Raw genomic sequence first — 16,695 nt, 5'->3', positions numbered from 1 at the left:
GAGAAAATAAAGCATTTAAGTACTCTACCAGTAATACATTAAGCATACTGCTGTACACTCAACTGTAGTAACATTGGTAAATAATTAACAAGCATTGGAAAAGCCAATAGACATGGTGGCTTTTCTATGCACAGGCGTATCCCCAGCCTCTATTTGGATATGTTTAACAGTACACATTTTATATATTAGAATTTTCTAAGACCCAATAAAAATGAAATACATGTTACTACTAAAGCAATATGCCCCGAGCGGTGGGGTTTTACCGACTCAGGTAATGCCCCGGGGCCCATAGTTATAGGCCAGAGTGAAGCGTGTCCTATGTGGCCTTTATCATTCTGCCTTTCCACTGTTCCATTGTCCTTTGCCCATGCTGCATTGGTTCTATGTCATTTCATCAACAGATTTCATTTCAATTCGTTTTTTTACGAATATTTTTAAATTAAAAAGCTCATCGAAATTGCTTTGTTTTTATTTTTGGGGGGGTTTCCCCTCGTTGCCCAATCCCCTATTGATTTTTCTCTATTTCCAAACCCCCCTGACTCTTATATGCACTTTGGGACCCCCTCGCCGACTATATTTTTCTTTGAGTTTTTGGTTGAATTTATTTCGTTAAAAAAAAAACATTAAAAAAGACTGCCGATGAAAGGACGTTGTACCGCTGCATTGCGCGTATATGTGACCCCTCTTTCTGTGCTCTTTGCATGGCAGGCTCCAGCCGAAACAGGTAATGCCCCGGGGCCCATAGTTATAGGCCAGAGTGAAGCGTGGCCTTAACGAAGGCCCTGGGGCATTACCAGAGTCGTTAATGCCCCCGCCAGGAGGGGCATATATCTATTAGTAACCCGGCCCACAAAGACTGCGTGACCGGGGCACTAAAAGCTTTTTTTTGTCCCGAAACGCTGCGGCGTTTCGAAAAAGAAAAAAAAAGACAAAGAAAATGGCCACCGGGAAAGGGAAAACAGAGTCCATTTTCCCTTTCCATGGCGGCCATCGGGAGCGGACGCACTAGAAACAGAACCGTTTCCAGCGCGTCCACTCCCGAAAAAAAAAGAAGGTAAGTGCGGTTGGGAGGGCAGAAGGGAGGGGAAGGGGAAAAAAATAAAAATAAAACGTACATGGGTCCCTAGCAGGGGATGATGGAAGCCTCCAGCCGTGTGGAGGCTCGGAGCAGGGATGGCCCTGCTCCGAGTCTCCACACGGCAGGAGGCTGCCATCGTCCCCCGCCGGGGACCAAGGCATAGAAGGTAAGTGGGTGGGGAGGGCATGGAGGTGGGAGGAGGGAGGAAAGGGGAGGGGAAAAGAAAAAAAAGCCTTACCTCTGTCCCCGGCTGGGGGCAAAGGTAGCCTCTCAACGTGGGGAGGCTCGGGCGGGGATGGCCCCGCTTCGAGCATCCTCATTGGCTGAGGGGCTGCCACACCCCCCATCGGGGACAAAGGCCGTGGAATCCCAACAGAGGGATTCTCGGCCTGGTAATGACTCGGCGAGGGCCAATCTTCTATGGCATTAATCTGGATCACTGTTTTGCCTCCACAATGGCTCTTTTGAATAACCTGCATGTGATACGAGTTGTGATGAACCGACTATGGGGAATGGCCTGTGATTATGGGTGCATGGCGTACGTTAAAACATGGAGGTATCTGGGAATGGAGCAGGCAGAGGACCAGGGGCACATAGGCGGCATCTAGCAAAGGCTTTGGCAAGTTGGTAGGCCACTGCAGAGCAGAAAAAGCAGGAAAATCCACACTACATGTAGTGAAGCAGGTGTGTGTTCATGCACATGTTGGTAATTGTTGGTACACTCTACCACGGCCAAGGCTTAGTTAAGGAATTGGTGCCACCACTGCACATACCTTGCCTCACTCTACCTGGCTGCTGGCACATTTTGTTTTTTAAACAATGCTTGCTCATAGACTCCACTTGCCAGGGAATCGTGATCTTTCTGGATTTTTAAATTTCACATCTGGAACGGCTGCAGGTTTCTCTCTGCTCTTCCTGGTGCCCTGTAGTGACTAGTTGGCTTCTGTTTATCCCTTGTTATGCCTTCTCATAGCTCAGGGTGAGATTGGAAGACGCTTGGCAGGAGGGAAGGGATCAAGAAAAGCGGGATGGAGAAGAAACCCATAGGATCTCAGAGACGTTTTCACCACCACTGATACGGCAGCAAATCGCGAGACAGGTGATGAGAGGAATCAGAATCCAGCTCAGCTCACTATTTTGGGGAAATAATGCGTGCTCAGATACACTGAAGTCTCCTTTTCCTCACTTTTTCTTTTGTTCACATTCTCTCCTCAGTGGGAGACAACACCTCCTTTTGCTCCCTGCCTTTTGTTCTTATTATATTAAGTGGATATCTGAGAGCATGGAAAAAAGCATGTTCGGCCTGATTCATGAAAAAGTGCACATTTCTCCCACAATTTCCGCGTGCCAAGCACGACACTGCGCGAGCCTTACGCGCTGATTAAAAATAATGCACGGCCCCGTTATTGATGGAATTTACTGCGCAAAGTAACCGTATTAGCAAGTCGCGCCCTGAACGCCCCTGAGACGCCACCACGCACAGCATAAACAGCCACAACAGCCAAATTTGCGCGCTCACCCTGGTGCGAATACACGCATACTTCAAACAGTGCATGGGGTCCCCCGCAAGCAGTCCTGCATCTCGGGGACCCTGCACAGGGTACGCTGTCTCTGTTGCTGGCAGCCTGACAACATACATATGACACTTTGTAACTCGGGTATAACTCAAAATATCTGCGTGCAAACCACTGTGAACCGGCCCAGCACCCCACAACGCAGCGTATGCGCAGCCCTAAGCCCGATCAGAACCCTGTCTGCATGCACACACCCCTAAATACGACATGCAAACTCACCTCAGCGCTGAGGATCCTATTCCCAAGTGTACTTATGCCTGCCTTTGGGTGGCGGCAAGATCGAGGAATTTGCTTGGGCATTTCACAGGCGACAGGTTGTGCGGTCACATCCATGATTACGCTTTGTCGTCTGCATTTATGGGCGTGCCATTGACTGCCTGCGGCCTGTCCTTCGTAACACCCACTTTTTCCCTTCTTCTAACTCATTTTGCGAGATCCGCCCCATACTCTGCCCTCTGGGCAGGCCTCGCTCCCACACTCTGCGTGGAGTCTCACGCAAGGCACTCGGCTGCTCGCAGAGACGTGCTGAGCCTGCGTGAAATCCATGCAAGTTCAAGGAATATCCTGCGCATTCGATTCCATGAATCGACAATCAGGATTTTGTCTGCAGTTTGGCGCACATGTACCTTATTTTCCATGCAAATATTTCCATGAATTGGGCCCTAAGTGTGACTCCCTGGGTATCCTCAGGGAAACTCTTTGAACCTCTCATGAGGGAAGCCCTATGCCATATGTGTTGGGGGTTGTCATTCATTTGACACGGATCAATCATCGACTTCCAAGATGTGGTTAAATATTAGTGGTTCATTTGGGATTCTCAGCTGAGTTCAAAAGACTTTTATCAGACACAGTGTCACCCAGCCACAGTTACATATACATATACATATACAAAAACACATATTTACCATTTTTAGTAAAACAAATTTACAGCATTGTTTAAATTCATTCATCAATACCCGAAATTGAAATTTCTAAGAAATCGATTTGAACCATGTAAAAAAATACTACCAGCGTCTTGTAAAATCATAGAACAAGCCACCAGAATAGTTCACATTGGGCCATTTTGAGCAATTAGCACTCCCCCATTACATACTTTTAATACTTTTGCCCTCGTTCGCCAGGCTTGAGTCAAGTAGGTGGCAACACAGTAGACCACTTTTATCACATCACAATTTCGTAAGAGGAGGAGCGCAGAGTCTACATTGCGTACACCATTTTCAATCAATACAGCCATCAGGAGCCTCCTTCTGGGGGCTTGGCAACCAATACAAAAAAACAAAAAATGATACAGGGTCTCCTCCGCTGCCAGGCACATGGGGGCATGTGCCGCTCCCATTTGGGGCCCACTTCTTAGTTATACTAGCAAGGTTTAAATTAGAGATTCTAAGCCTTATATAAAGGTTATGCGAGTATTGAGATTTTATCATATCTAAATATCTCTCAGAACTCAGTCTTGTCTTGCCTGCTAAGTATGTCGGACCCCCTGAGAGCAGCCGGCACACAATGGCTAATTCAGCCTTCGACACAGATCCAGCAAGAGTCTTAGCTTCCAAGCAATGTGCTCTGTTAATGGCCTGGGGTTTTAGCCATAGACCAGAGAGGCCCAATTGTCCCAAAGTTATTTTAACATGGTTAAACCGTTGCAGGGATTTACCTCCTCCGGCCTCCAAAATGTGGAGGACATCACCTTGGTAACATTTTAGCTCATTAGATGACCAGAGTCTCAGCCACAAAAGTACTGGTCTAAAGTTGGCCTCTTTCTGAATCGGTCTCAATCGCAATTCCATGTAATTCCACCATCCCTAGTTTGTTACAATCCCCAGTACCCCAGACCTCGGCCCCATACGTGGCTGCAGATTTAGCCTGAGTTACCAACATTTTAGTGGCTGGTGATATCGGCCCTTGGCCATGTTGATAGAAAAATCTGACTATCCCTCCTCCATATTTTTCTAATAGTAGGCATGATTTTGCCACTTGTAGGGGCCGGGTCCCCAAGTCGTTAAAACGTATGCCTAAGTAATCATACCCCCGAACTTGCTCATGGAGAACATTGTTAATTGACAACGTTATTTTGACATATTTCCTATGTTTTGGGCGGAAAATAAACACTTTGCTCTTCACCATGTTCAGCTCAAGGCAAAGTTTGGAGCATTTTGACACAAAGGCCTCTAAGGTGGTCCTAAGACCCTTTTGGGGTGTGGCTAGCATGACTGCATCATCAGCGAAGAGCAGTATGGGATATAACTCTAATCTCAACTTCGGGGGTCCAGGCAATTTCTTCTTACATGCCTCACCACCACATCAATATATAACAAGAAGAGAAGGGGGGGGCTAACATACAGCCCTGCCTTACCCTTCTTACGACTTCGAAGGGGTCAGTTAGCTCCCCACCCAAACCCCATCAATCCCTAGCTGTCTTCCCAGAGTACAGCTGGATGATTATCTGCAGGAGAGCGATAGGGATGCCCCTCTCAGCCAGTATTCCCCATGGTAAAAGTCTTGACACAGATTTGAACGCGGCCTGGAGGTCGACGAAGGCTGAATATACCCTCATCTTCCTCAGGGCAGCGTACATCTGCGTGACAATATGCAGGTGAAGAGCCTGGTCTACAGTGCTAATTCCTGCTCAAACCCTGTCTGGAGGTGGTCAACGACATTATTTTGCTGGACCCAATCCTGAAGGTGCTCACAGATGATTTTTGCAAAGATTTTCCTGACACCATCCAGAAGCGAAATAAGCCTAAAGTTAAATGGGTCGTTCCTCCCCCCTTCTTATAAATCGGTATTATGGTGGCAGTTCGCCAAGAGGGAGGTACCAAGTTTTGGCTTAGACAAGCATTAAACAGCAGCCTTAAAATAGGACCCCATACCATCAGCTCATCTTTAAATAGGTCTATTGGGACGTGATCTGGGACTGGGGCTTTCCCCCATTTTTGTATCTTAATCGTGTTGCAAATTTCACCCAATTCGAATTGGAGTGGTCCATTCCCATCCCCTCTCACCAAGTATGCTTGGAGTTCTGCTTGTTCCCCTGAACCCTCTACTGGACCATACAGTTCCTGGTAATGTTTGACCCAAGCATTGGGAGCTTTTTCGGAAACAATCCCCCTATCGCTACCATCCTCCAGGCTGCTCACCATCCTCCAAAAGGTCTGAGAGTCACCCAATTGGCCCGCCTCAAGTAAGTCATCCCATTTTTGCCTTACGTGGGTGTCTTTTTTGGCATTTATCAAGGATTTCAATGTTTGCCTAAGTTTTCTAAGTTCTATTCCAACTATCTATGGGTGGTTTACTATTTAGGCAGTTTAGCATAGCAGTTTTGCTATCCTGCAATCCTTATCGTACCATGGGCAGGTCTTTAGAACATGCATTTTTATACACTTAGGCAGTTTCATGACATAGGGTTTGAGGGTTTCCATAACTCTATTAAATGTGGACAAGATCTCGTTGTCACCCAGATCCATCCCAGACCAGTGCCTTAAAAGTGTCAGGAGTTTGTCATACATCTGTTTTTTTTTACAGAAATTAGGTCAAGGTCAACCCATTTTATTCTTTGCTTTGATAAACCTTGGATATTAATGGGGACGCTGTTCCCAGAGCGATCTTTTTGGCGAACTTTAAGACTACCACCCCAACCAGATGACCTCATGTATAGTGGTTTATGGTCACTCCCTTCTATGTCCAGGACGTCAAAGTCTGAGATTGTGGCCCATAGCTCCATTGACACAAAGATATAATCTATGTGAGAGAAGCCCCCATGTCCCAGAAAGGTCGGCTTCAGGAGCTGATCCTTAAGAAAGCGATCATTGCAGGCTCTAAGGCCCAGTCTCAACAGGGTCGAAGCACAACTGAGAGCCAGTGGATGGGTTTGTTGCTTGGGAGGTGGGACCAACAACGCCATGACCAAAGCGCTAGACTTGATTGCCCCCACCAAACTCCACAAAAGTAAACGGGAATCTCACCTCAACTCTTGGTTTACCCCCCATCTCAAAGAAATGCGTATCCAAAAACGCAAACTCCAAGCTATCTGGAGGCATACCCCCTCTGCCGACAATAGAACCACACTTGCTAACTTTGCCAAAAAATACAAAAAGGAAATCATTCAAACGAAAAAAGACTCATTCAACCATAGAATCAGTAAAGCCAACTCTAACTCCAAAGAACTCTTCACTATTCTTCGTGAATTAGAAAACCCTATTGCCCCCATAGACAATATCCCCAAGGACAAATCCTGGTGCACCAGCATCCAAAATGCCCTTGCAAATAAAATCATAACCCTTCAATCTAAAATTGCTGAGAAAAAAGCCTCCTTGCACCCGCACGGTACCCACACTACCCCATTGAAGGAGTTACCTAGCACAATACCATCTACCCCATTGAAGGAGTTACCTAGCACACCCCCCCAAAACAATGTTAAACCCTTCAGGTTCACCAACATCTCTATACTGGAAACGGAAAAGGTCATTCTGTCCCTTAAACCGTCAAATTGCCAAGGCGACAATTGCTCTGCGCAAATCATTAAGGATGCAGCCAGAGATCTAGCACCCTTCATCTCGAAACTTATCAATGCCTCCTTTAACACGAGCACTGTACCTACCAACCTTAAAGGATCCTGGGTTCTCCCCCTCCTCAAAAAACAGACACTTGACCCAGCTATCCCCACTAACTATAGGCCTATTACTACGGTCCCATTCCTCCTTAAAATTATTGATAGAGTAGCCGACCTCCAAATCCAAAACCACTTGGAGACGCACCAACTGTTAGGTACACGGCAATCCGGCTTCAGACCACTGCACGGTACTGAAACAGCCCTCATTGACCTTAAGACACAAATTGACGAGTTGAAGGACAAAGGTAACATAGCTATGCTCCTCCTCCTTGACCTGTCAGCGGCCTTCGACCTGGTGGATCACGCAGTATTATGCAACCATCTAGCGTCTGCCGCTCACTTCTCAAGTGAAGCTATAGCATGGGTACAATCCTTCCTAGCTAACCGTTCAATGAGAGTGTTCTCCCCTGTAGCAGCAGCGGACCCAATCCAGATCACTTGTGGTGTCCCACAAGGCTCCTGTGTCTCCCCGACTATGTACAATATCTTTACTAAGCCTCTCTTCGACAAACTTGACAAACTAGGGGTAACCTACATGAATTATGCAGACGATACGCAGATTCTCATACCTCTATCAGGCAACTTTGTCGAAGATACAGCTCTAGTAAACAAAATCTACCTCCTCATTCAGGCATGGATGGCCTCCCACGGCCTCTGCCTAAATGACGACAAAACTGAGATACTAATACTGGGTTCCGACTCCAACCTAAAAAAACTGAGCCCCAACTATCGTAACTTTAACATAGATGGCAATACAATTAAGGTGGCTACCGAGGTAAAAACCTTGGGCTTCTACCTCGACTCCACTCTATCCCTCAAAAAACAAGTCAACTCCCTGGCATCCTCTACAGCGTACACCTGCAAACTAATCAGGACCTGCAGACCTTACCTCTCTAAAACTAACTGCATCATGCTTGCCAATGCGTTAGTCATGTCCAAACTAGACTACTGCAATGCCCTCTATGCAGGGGCCAACAAGTCCATCATAAATAAAATGCAAATCCTTCAAAACAATGCTCTTAGAGCTGCCCTTGACATACCCCGCAAAGCACATATCTCAAACGTTAGGAAAGACCACCACTGGCTCAAAATCAGCGACAGAGTCCTGCTCAAGACACTATCACTTACCCATAAAGGGCTCAACAACACTGCTCCCCCCTACATCTCAGCCAGACTAACGAGAAAATCATCTAGGCACCATACCAGGGCTACTAACCACTACCTACTCGAAACCCCTAGATTCAGACGCTCCAAAGCAGGCGGAGTAAGCTTCCCTGTCAAAGCTGCCCAGGCCTGGAACGCATTACCCACTGCACTAAGAGCCAACTTACCCTACTCCAATTTTAGACGCAAGGTAAAAAATTGGCTCTGGACAAACGACAACTAACTCCTGAGACACCCAATGTCCATAACACTGTTGTCCAAAATGACGTCTGTTCTCAGACCTGCACACTCTTTCAAAACTACAATATGCTAATTTTTCTTTTTCTTCTGCCACACGGCAAGTATTGATATGTCTTACTGTACTGTTATGTTGTTTCTCGCCTATACTCTGTATGTAACCCAAGCTTAAGTAACCTTGTACCTGCTGCGCCCGGCTACCCCTGGGTTTTGTGCGCATTATCAAATAAACAATACAATACAATACAATACAATACCATGATTGGAATATCCCATGCCTCATCTAAGTCATCCCATGCCCCTTCCATATCATGTAGGGGCTCTATTTTGATGTTCAAGTCCCCCACAAAGATGGTGCGATAGTTTGGTGAGAGGGGCCCAAGATGTGACAGGATTAAATTGCAGGCCTGATCAATGGCTCTACTCTTAACCTTTGCGTCAGCTCTATTGTAAAAATGACATATACAGATTGGACGGACAGTGCGACAGCTCAGCACTAAGCACTGGACGTCCAGGGAGCCCGTATCTATGGTCTGAATCCAGAAGTCCAGAGCTGTATTAACCCATGTCACTAATCCCCCATTGGATCTTCCCCTTGATCCTTTTCTTGTCAATACCCTCAAAGCCTCATAACCCTGGAACATGATCTACTGCAAGTCCCAGTTCTCCTGAGTACACATAATATTATACCTCCTTATAATAATAATATTATAAGTCACACCACTCATTGTCCACCAGATGTTTCCTTAACCCTGCTATATTCCAGGATATCAGACTGAAGCCGAGTTCACTGGTCTGGGCCTCTGTCACTATGGCAGCATTATATCAATTGTTAGCCTCAAGGTCTACAATCATCACAGAGAGGACCACTATACTTTGTGAAGCCAATGGACAATATGGGCATTGGATGGGCTGTGGGGGGGTGAGGGGTTGACTAATTTTCCCTCTCGGACCCTACTGTGGGTCGAATCGAGATTCTAGAGCCCATGAGGGCATAAATCCGTGCCTCAATAGATAAGAGGCTGTCGCGCAGCCCGACATTTTTTAGTGAAAGTACGATTCTGTCATCTTCATTTGGAGGCATTCTTTCTCTGGTACAACCCATAATATCACTTCTATTTGGGATTCTATACACCTTTGTCCAACATAAGGAAAAAAACAGGAACGAATAAAGCACGTTTTTGTTGGCGGGTGGTTTCAGCTATGTTCTGTCAGCATCATCACGTTGATGCCAACCATTGTGCCGGGAACCCTCCCTTAGTTGTTTGGCAAAGCCTTCCACTGAATGGTTCAGCAAAGCCCTTTCTGGGTGACTTGGCAACGTCTTGTCTCTGATTGGTTTGCAAAAGTACTCCGCAGTTTGTTTGGCAAAAGTCTTTCTCATAATCTGAAAGGCCTCCGGGTATCTCCATGCATTACACTCACAGTCTCCGGGAATGTGGGGACCCCATTCTTCCTTTCTGGTTCCCCTACTGTCTTGGCTGTTACTTCATTACCACTTAGTCCAATGTGCTTTCTGTTGTTGCAAGAGGCTCTAGGGTTTCTGTTCCACGGTATCCGCAGGAAACGTTGCCAGAAAAACTTTGAAAGGAGAAATGACTGCATCTTTATTGCAGTTATTTCTCCAAATTTGGGGACATTCTTAAGAGATATAGGGGTGGGGATAAGGGGAATAGTTTAGGTGGGGGTAGAGGGGCAAGCAAGCGGTCTCCCCCTGCATTTTAACCCAAAATAAAAAGATGCGGTCATTTCTCGTTTCGAAATGTTAACATATATCCTGTTGCACTTGTGCAGCTGTTCGCTAATGCTATGAAAATGTCAGGACTTGGGCTTGTTGCCTAAGGAAAGGCTATAGGTTTTTCTTTCCTCTTCCAAACCATGTCTCTCCTTCTGTTCCTTCCATCACCTCTTTACTAATCACTGTTCTTTGCACCTCTCAGTCTCCTTACCAGTCTCTTGACTTTCTCCTTTTTCCCCATTACCCTCCTTTTCGGCCTCTTGATGGATTAACCTTTCCCTTTGGGACCCACTTCATTTCCACTAATAAATTACCTCCCACCCTTGTCACTCTCTTCGGACTGTATTTGGTTTCTTCACCCATCATCCTCCATCAACACCGCCTCCACTAACCCGTTAGTTATTCTATTTCCTTGCCCATTCTTCTCCACCACTCTTCATCTAATGACTCCTACTCTGACACCTCCTTCAGTAATCTCCTTTTCTAATCTCATACTCTCTCACCCTTGTAACTCCTTCAGTTTCCTCCTTTCACTATTTCTCTAGTATGGGTCTCCTTTGCCATCACACCGTACTCTTATTTCTTCCTCTCACACCCTCCTTACAATCGTTCCCTTGAGTATTTCACCACTAGGTCTCTCCTTCGTCCAAAGATCTCCCAATTCCAATCACTATCCTCTCCATCGCCTTCTCCAAATGGCAAGGCTCCTCTTCGCCAATTTACCACTTTCCATCGTCTCTCTAATCTCTGCTCCCAACTGTTTCCTTTCTCCTCCAGCCTGCTTTCTCTGCCTCTTGCCTCAGCTCTTCTCCTGTGTCTTCTGCTTGCCATGTCTTCACCCATCTCTGTATCTGCAGATTCTAACTCACACTGGAACTTGCTTCTCCTTTCCCCATTCATACTCCTGGTCGGTCCACAGTTTCATACAGTAGCTAATTGGAGTAGTGGATTCACTTGCACACATGTGTGAATATGGACATTGGTGTGGCAGGGTATGGCAAGCACCACCTGCCCAGGTCTGTGCAGTAATATGGACCTCTGCAATACAGAACTGTGCCTGAGAGCTCAGCGAGGGGCTCCACCATATTGAATGTCCAGTCTGTCGAGTTTCTGCAGTATTTATGGCATCGGGCACAGGTAGTCCTTTTTCAGGCATGGTATTCTTGCATGATAAATTGATATACCAATTCACCTCTAACTAAGGTTGAATCTCCTTTGAAAGGTAAAACCTGTGCTTTTATTATAATTCACCCAAGGAATACCATCTACAAGACATTACCGTCCGCATACCCACACCCTGATTAACCAGTAGCCTTCATAAGCATATAAACATATCAAGAGAATACAAATCTGCTCACACTATCCATTTGGTTAGTTTAAACCTACGGTACCAAGATTAAGACATTTCTTTGTGAGCATGGATTAATTTGGGCTACATAAGCTACACAGGTGGAGATATGCAGAGCGCCTAGCCAATGGGAAGTCAGGACTTGTTTCATTTGCATTTACGGAGCTTGCTTGTCTCACAGGAAGCTGAGATGATAACTGCTGGGACGGAACATAATATTCCCCAAAAGGTTTGCTACTTAGGTCCTTAAAGGGCCAGTAGCCGTCTTTGGGAAAATGTGGGGATCCCCAATCTTTATCCGAGGGTATGGTGGGGTGCTCCAAAGGATCTCTTGGATGTTCGTATATGTATTACTGTTTGGGTAGTGGTACTCAGCGTCGGTGGCCACCTATTCCTGGACCCCCAGGCTCAGCTGGCTTTGGGTATGTAAACGTATGGAGGAGGAGCATAAGCACTGGAAGAGAAAGTGCTGTAAGTGTGTAAGTAAGTACGGCTCTTTAAAATGAGTGTCATAGAACATATATTTCTGGAATGTTCAGGAAGGCCCCCACGAAGCGTGCCCAATATTCACATTTATTTCCAGCTGTATCTCGGGAGTAGACACCCTAGTAAAGTGTTGACCTCTGACATGAGGCTAGCCTGCACTACGTAAGTTGAAATAATGTGGCAAAGCTGACTTAGCCTGTCATCACTCCGATGTCTAGAATCAAGTACCTTTGCAAATAGGGTTATAACAAGCAGTCAGAGGCTGCCATGCACTGCTATATTTGAACACAATATTCTTCTTCTTAGTATGTGCTACTGGAGCACACTTCCCAGTGGCAGCACCCCTGCATTGAAGACTCGTAGCTTCGAACCGAGTCCCTCTGTGTTGCTCCTCTGTGTGGCATTGTGTGCATGTTTCCGGGCCCCCTTTTTTTTTTTTTTTTTGTATTTTATTTCTTGTGTATAATCTTTAGGATTTTTACAAGTTCTTTGGCGTGCTTTGTGGGGCGTCTTAAGTGTATAGTGGTTAGCCTAGGGAAGATCAACAATCGGTGGTCACGTCGTTGTTTACTGGCGTAGTTGTTTGTCTGCGGGTTTCACGTTGACGAACCTGTTGTCATTTTCAGTTCTGCTTCTAGGATCTTGACAGTTGCTATGGTCCATCTCGTTTTCTCCCCCGCTTGTTTTTGGGGAGTTCATTAGTAGATGCCTTATAGAGTCCTCTTCACACAATCTGCATTCGTCTGAGGGTGTGGTTGCCCTGATTGAGGGGATTTCTTGCGCTGGCAAAAGGTTGAGGCGTATTCTCATGAACATTTTCTGAAACGCTTTATTTGGAAATGTTGAGCAATACGCAAGGGGTGTTCTTAGTTTGTTCGTGTTCGGTGGTAGGTTCATTAATGGTCTGTTTGTTGTTGCCTTCTGACACGTATTAATCCAATCTTGGTTCTCCATTTTTGTTTCTACTCTTTGTGGATTGCAGATCAGATCTTCTTGTGTGCAGGCTAAGTCTTTTAGTTTGTTGTTTAAGTTACGTTCCCAAAGGTTCAGAGCTTTCCAGCGACCTTTTTTGATTTAGAGTCCGATGATCTGGTAAATTGGCAGACTGTTTGGTGTTAGGAATTTTCTGAGGAGTTGCATTTGGCTTTGCTCAACTGATGCTGCTAGAGAGAGAAGGCCCACTTCACGCCTGATGGCTGCCATCGAGGTTGACTTTGGGAGTCCTAGGACTGATTTCCATACGTGGCCTTCCAGCTTCAGCCAAAGTGTGTGTGCGGGATATTTAGAGTTGCGTCCATCCCATAGACCAGTGAAGGCACTAATTTCGATTTGTAGAATTGTATTGCTGGTGTTAAAGAGAATTTTCTGAATTTTCTGTCTATCAGTCGGGTTTGGGTTGTTAAAGTTTTTACTTTGTCCCACAGGGCCTGCTGTATCCTTTTTAGGTTTCCTGAAGTGTCCATCATTATGCCAAGGTATTTGAAGTGTGGAACTACTTCGATTTGTGTGCTGATTCTTTTCCAGGATCAGTATTTTCGTCTTGGATATGTTTATTTCTAAGTTGTTCTCTTCGGTCTATTTAGCCAGGTTGGTTAGCTGGCGCTGGAGGCCAATTTGAGTTTGGTCCAGTAGGATCAGGTCGTCTGCGTAAAGAATTCGGGATAGAAGGCACTGGCTGATTTTTGGTCTCTTCAGTGTCTTGGAAGCCCCCCAGGAAGGCTATGAAAAATGCTGAGGCCAGAGGGCAGCCTGCTTTAAACCTCGTTCCGATTTGATCTCCTCTGATAGCAGTCCTTATTGGCTTAGCCACACCCGTAGTTTGGTGTCAGTGTGGAGGGCAATCACTGGATCTAGCATTTCGGGCAGGCAGTTCCAGGCTTTCAGTTTGCTCCATAGTTTTTGTCGATTCACTTTATCGAAAGCTTGTGACAGGCCCACAAATGCTAAGAAAACTCTCGGTGCTCCTGTCCTGATGTTTCTTTTTATTATGTTCAGTAACATGATGTTGACATTGGTACTGGCGTTTTTCAGAAAGCCCGATTGAACTGGGTCTGAGCATGGTGATGCTCTGGCCCATTTTTGGAATCTTGTCAGGTGTAGAGTGGCGAAGATTTTTCCAATGATGTCCAATAGTGCGATAGGGCGGTAATTTGCTGGACCATCTCTCTTGCCTTTTTTGAAAATGGGGACCACCACTGCTTGGGTCCAGGATGCCGGGATCTGTTTGGAATTTCTGCATTGCTCAAATATTTTGCTTATGAAGAGAGACCATTCCGCCGGATGACGTTTCAGATCGATGTTTGAGAGGCCATCGGGGCCCGGGGCTCTCGATGATTTGAGTTTAAGGATCGCAGTTTTGATGTCCTCTTCGTCCGTTAGATCGGCCCATCTGGTTTCGGACAGGTATTCGGGTGTCGTTGGTTTTGGTGCCAGAGAGGCGAATATGTTGGTAAAATAGCTTATCCAGTCAGATTCTGGTACTGCATTGATGAGGTGGTTGATTGTTTGCAGATCTTTGCTCGCTATCACGGCCCAAAAGTCTCAGGAGTTTTTGGAGGCTAGCACCTTTAACATTTTCTCTGTGTCGTTTTGATATAGGTTTGCTTTGTGGGTTTTTACCCATGCCTTGTAGTTCCTTGTAGCTTCCTCCAGTATGATATTGGCTTCGTTCGAGTGTGTGCGTCTGGTTATTCGCTTTAATTTTCTTATTTCTCTTCTTTTGGTTACCAGCCTTCTATCATACTCGTGTATGTCCTTCTTGACATTGTTTTTCTTTCTTCTAATTCCTGTTTTGTATGGAAGCAGCAGCGGAAGGTAGTTCCAGCTATTCCAGTGGTGTTGGTTGGGGATGGGGGAGTGTATACGTTTGTTATGTGCCTTATATCTGCCGCTGTTATTTTTAGGCGTGACTGCTGTGCGGATGATTCAATGTTCGGTTGATACACTTGTTTTTGCGGACAGGTGGTAGTCCATGACATACATAGTAAGTTATGGTCACTTTCTTTTGTTGTTCTGAATTCGAAGAGGTCAATATATGGGAGCAGGGCATGAGCCATGAAGATGTAGTCTAGAGTGGCTGCTGATGTGGCCCGTTCCCATGTTGGAAGGGAAGGTTGGTGACCTCGAAGCAGCGCAACGTTGTGGAAGTTTCTTGAATTCATGAGGTTCATCCAGGCCTCACCTCTTTCAACAGCTGGTGAGGTCAAGTGGTCGTCAGAGGTGTTGTCAGCCGTGGGTTCGGTAGTTTGCGTTTAAGTCGCCACAGATGATGATATGTGTAGTCTCCATCTCAGTTTGTAATTTGTCTATTGTGTCCTGGCCCCTTTCAATCACTCTCCCAGTTCCCATGGCCCATGTGCCCACATTACTATTCACGCCAGAGACTCTTGACTGGAGGTACGTGCAGACCCAGCTGAGCAACCTGCAACATTGTTGCAGACTCCTCCCAGAGACACCTTACCAGCCTAGACCGTCCTAGCTCACCGGGCAGCTAGTCTGTTGTTTTTGCATTTATTATTTGCTTCTGACGCCAGGCCTGCCCTCAGACAGGCATATGCAACTGCTCCAAGGGTAAAATTCCCTCTTGCGTCCTGGCCCAGTCTGTCACTCGTATGCAGTACATTTAACATCTGGACCCCTGAAGCACTTGCATTTTTTTACCCACTGGCTCGTAAGGTCCTGCTTCATGTACGGTGGCACACATAGTTTGATGAAAACGTCCTTTTCAACGGCCTCATTACAGTTTTGCTGGTCCGGAACAATTGTCAGTAAAATGGCCGGTAAGAGCTGGAGGTAAATCATGCCCCTTCCGGCAAATAAATGCCGGAATTACCAGCACCGGTATTACAGCAATCGCCTCCATGGAGGACTCCATGGAATGGGGATTTACCAGCAGTTCCACCCCCTGGAATATCCCGGTAGTACCGGGAAATCAGGCAGTAGAAATGGTAGTGTCCGTTTGCCAGTATCCTGCTGGAATTAAGAGTAAACTCATAATAACTCTCCTAGGCATTCAGAAGCCTAGCATTAATCAGCTTGTGGATAGGCCATTCTCATGGGAACCCTGAATCAACTGGGGTCAGGCACTGGTAGTGTGATTGGCCCTTGCCAGAGCAGACACTGTTATCTTTTTTGTCTGTCACGCATAAAAGTCATGGGCACATTTGTTTTAGTTTAAATGTTTTTACATTCAGATAAAGCAAAGGGTATGTATATACAGTAGAAACTAAAAAACTTGAATCGCTGAGCTGTGTAGGGCATTAGTGGCAGAGGGGAACTGGCTGTGCTTTAGTTACTGTAGATCCTGTTCTAAAGAGAGTACGAGGAGAAACATTATACGTCTGCCAGGCTGGTGCTGCCAGGAATGTCCTTGTTTGACTAGCATTCATTATACAGCCTGTTGACATACATTGCCATTCAGTTCTGCCAGACGGCATATTCTCGTTTTATTTATTTATTTTG

At 46.0% G+C, this 16,695-nt stretch overlaps 1 protein-coding gene across 1 annotated transcript in view; it reads right to left on the bottom strand.

The window, feature by feature from the left end:
* The window catches only part of LOC138579954 (vomeronasal type-2 receptor 26-like), a 400,387-nt gene that overhangs the window by 914 nt on the left and 382,778 nt on the right, over positions 1-16,695 (bottom strand). The gene's annotated exons all lie outside the window — the stretch shown is intronic.

Source organism: Ambystoma mexicanum, chromosome 3p (genome assembly GCF_040938575.1).
Source record: "Ambystoma mexicanum isolate Mex_15411 chromosome 3p, UKY_AmexF1_1, whole genome shotgun sequence".
NCBI lineage: Eukaryota > Metazoa > Chordata > Amphibia > Caudata > Ambystomatidae > Ambystoma > Ambystoma mexicanum.
The sequence above is the reverse complement of the archived record's forward strand: the minus strand, read 5'-3'. Positions and strand labels throughout refer to the sequence as shown.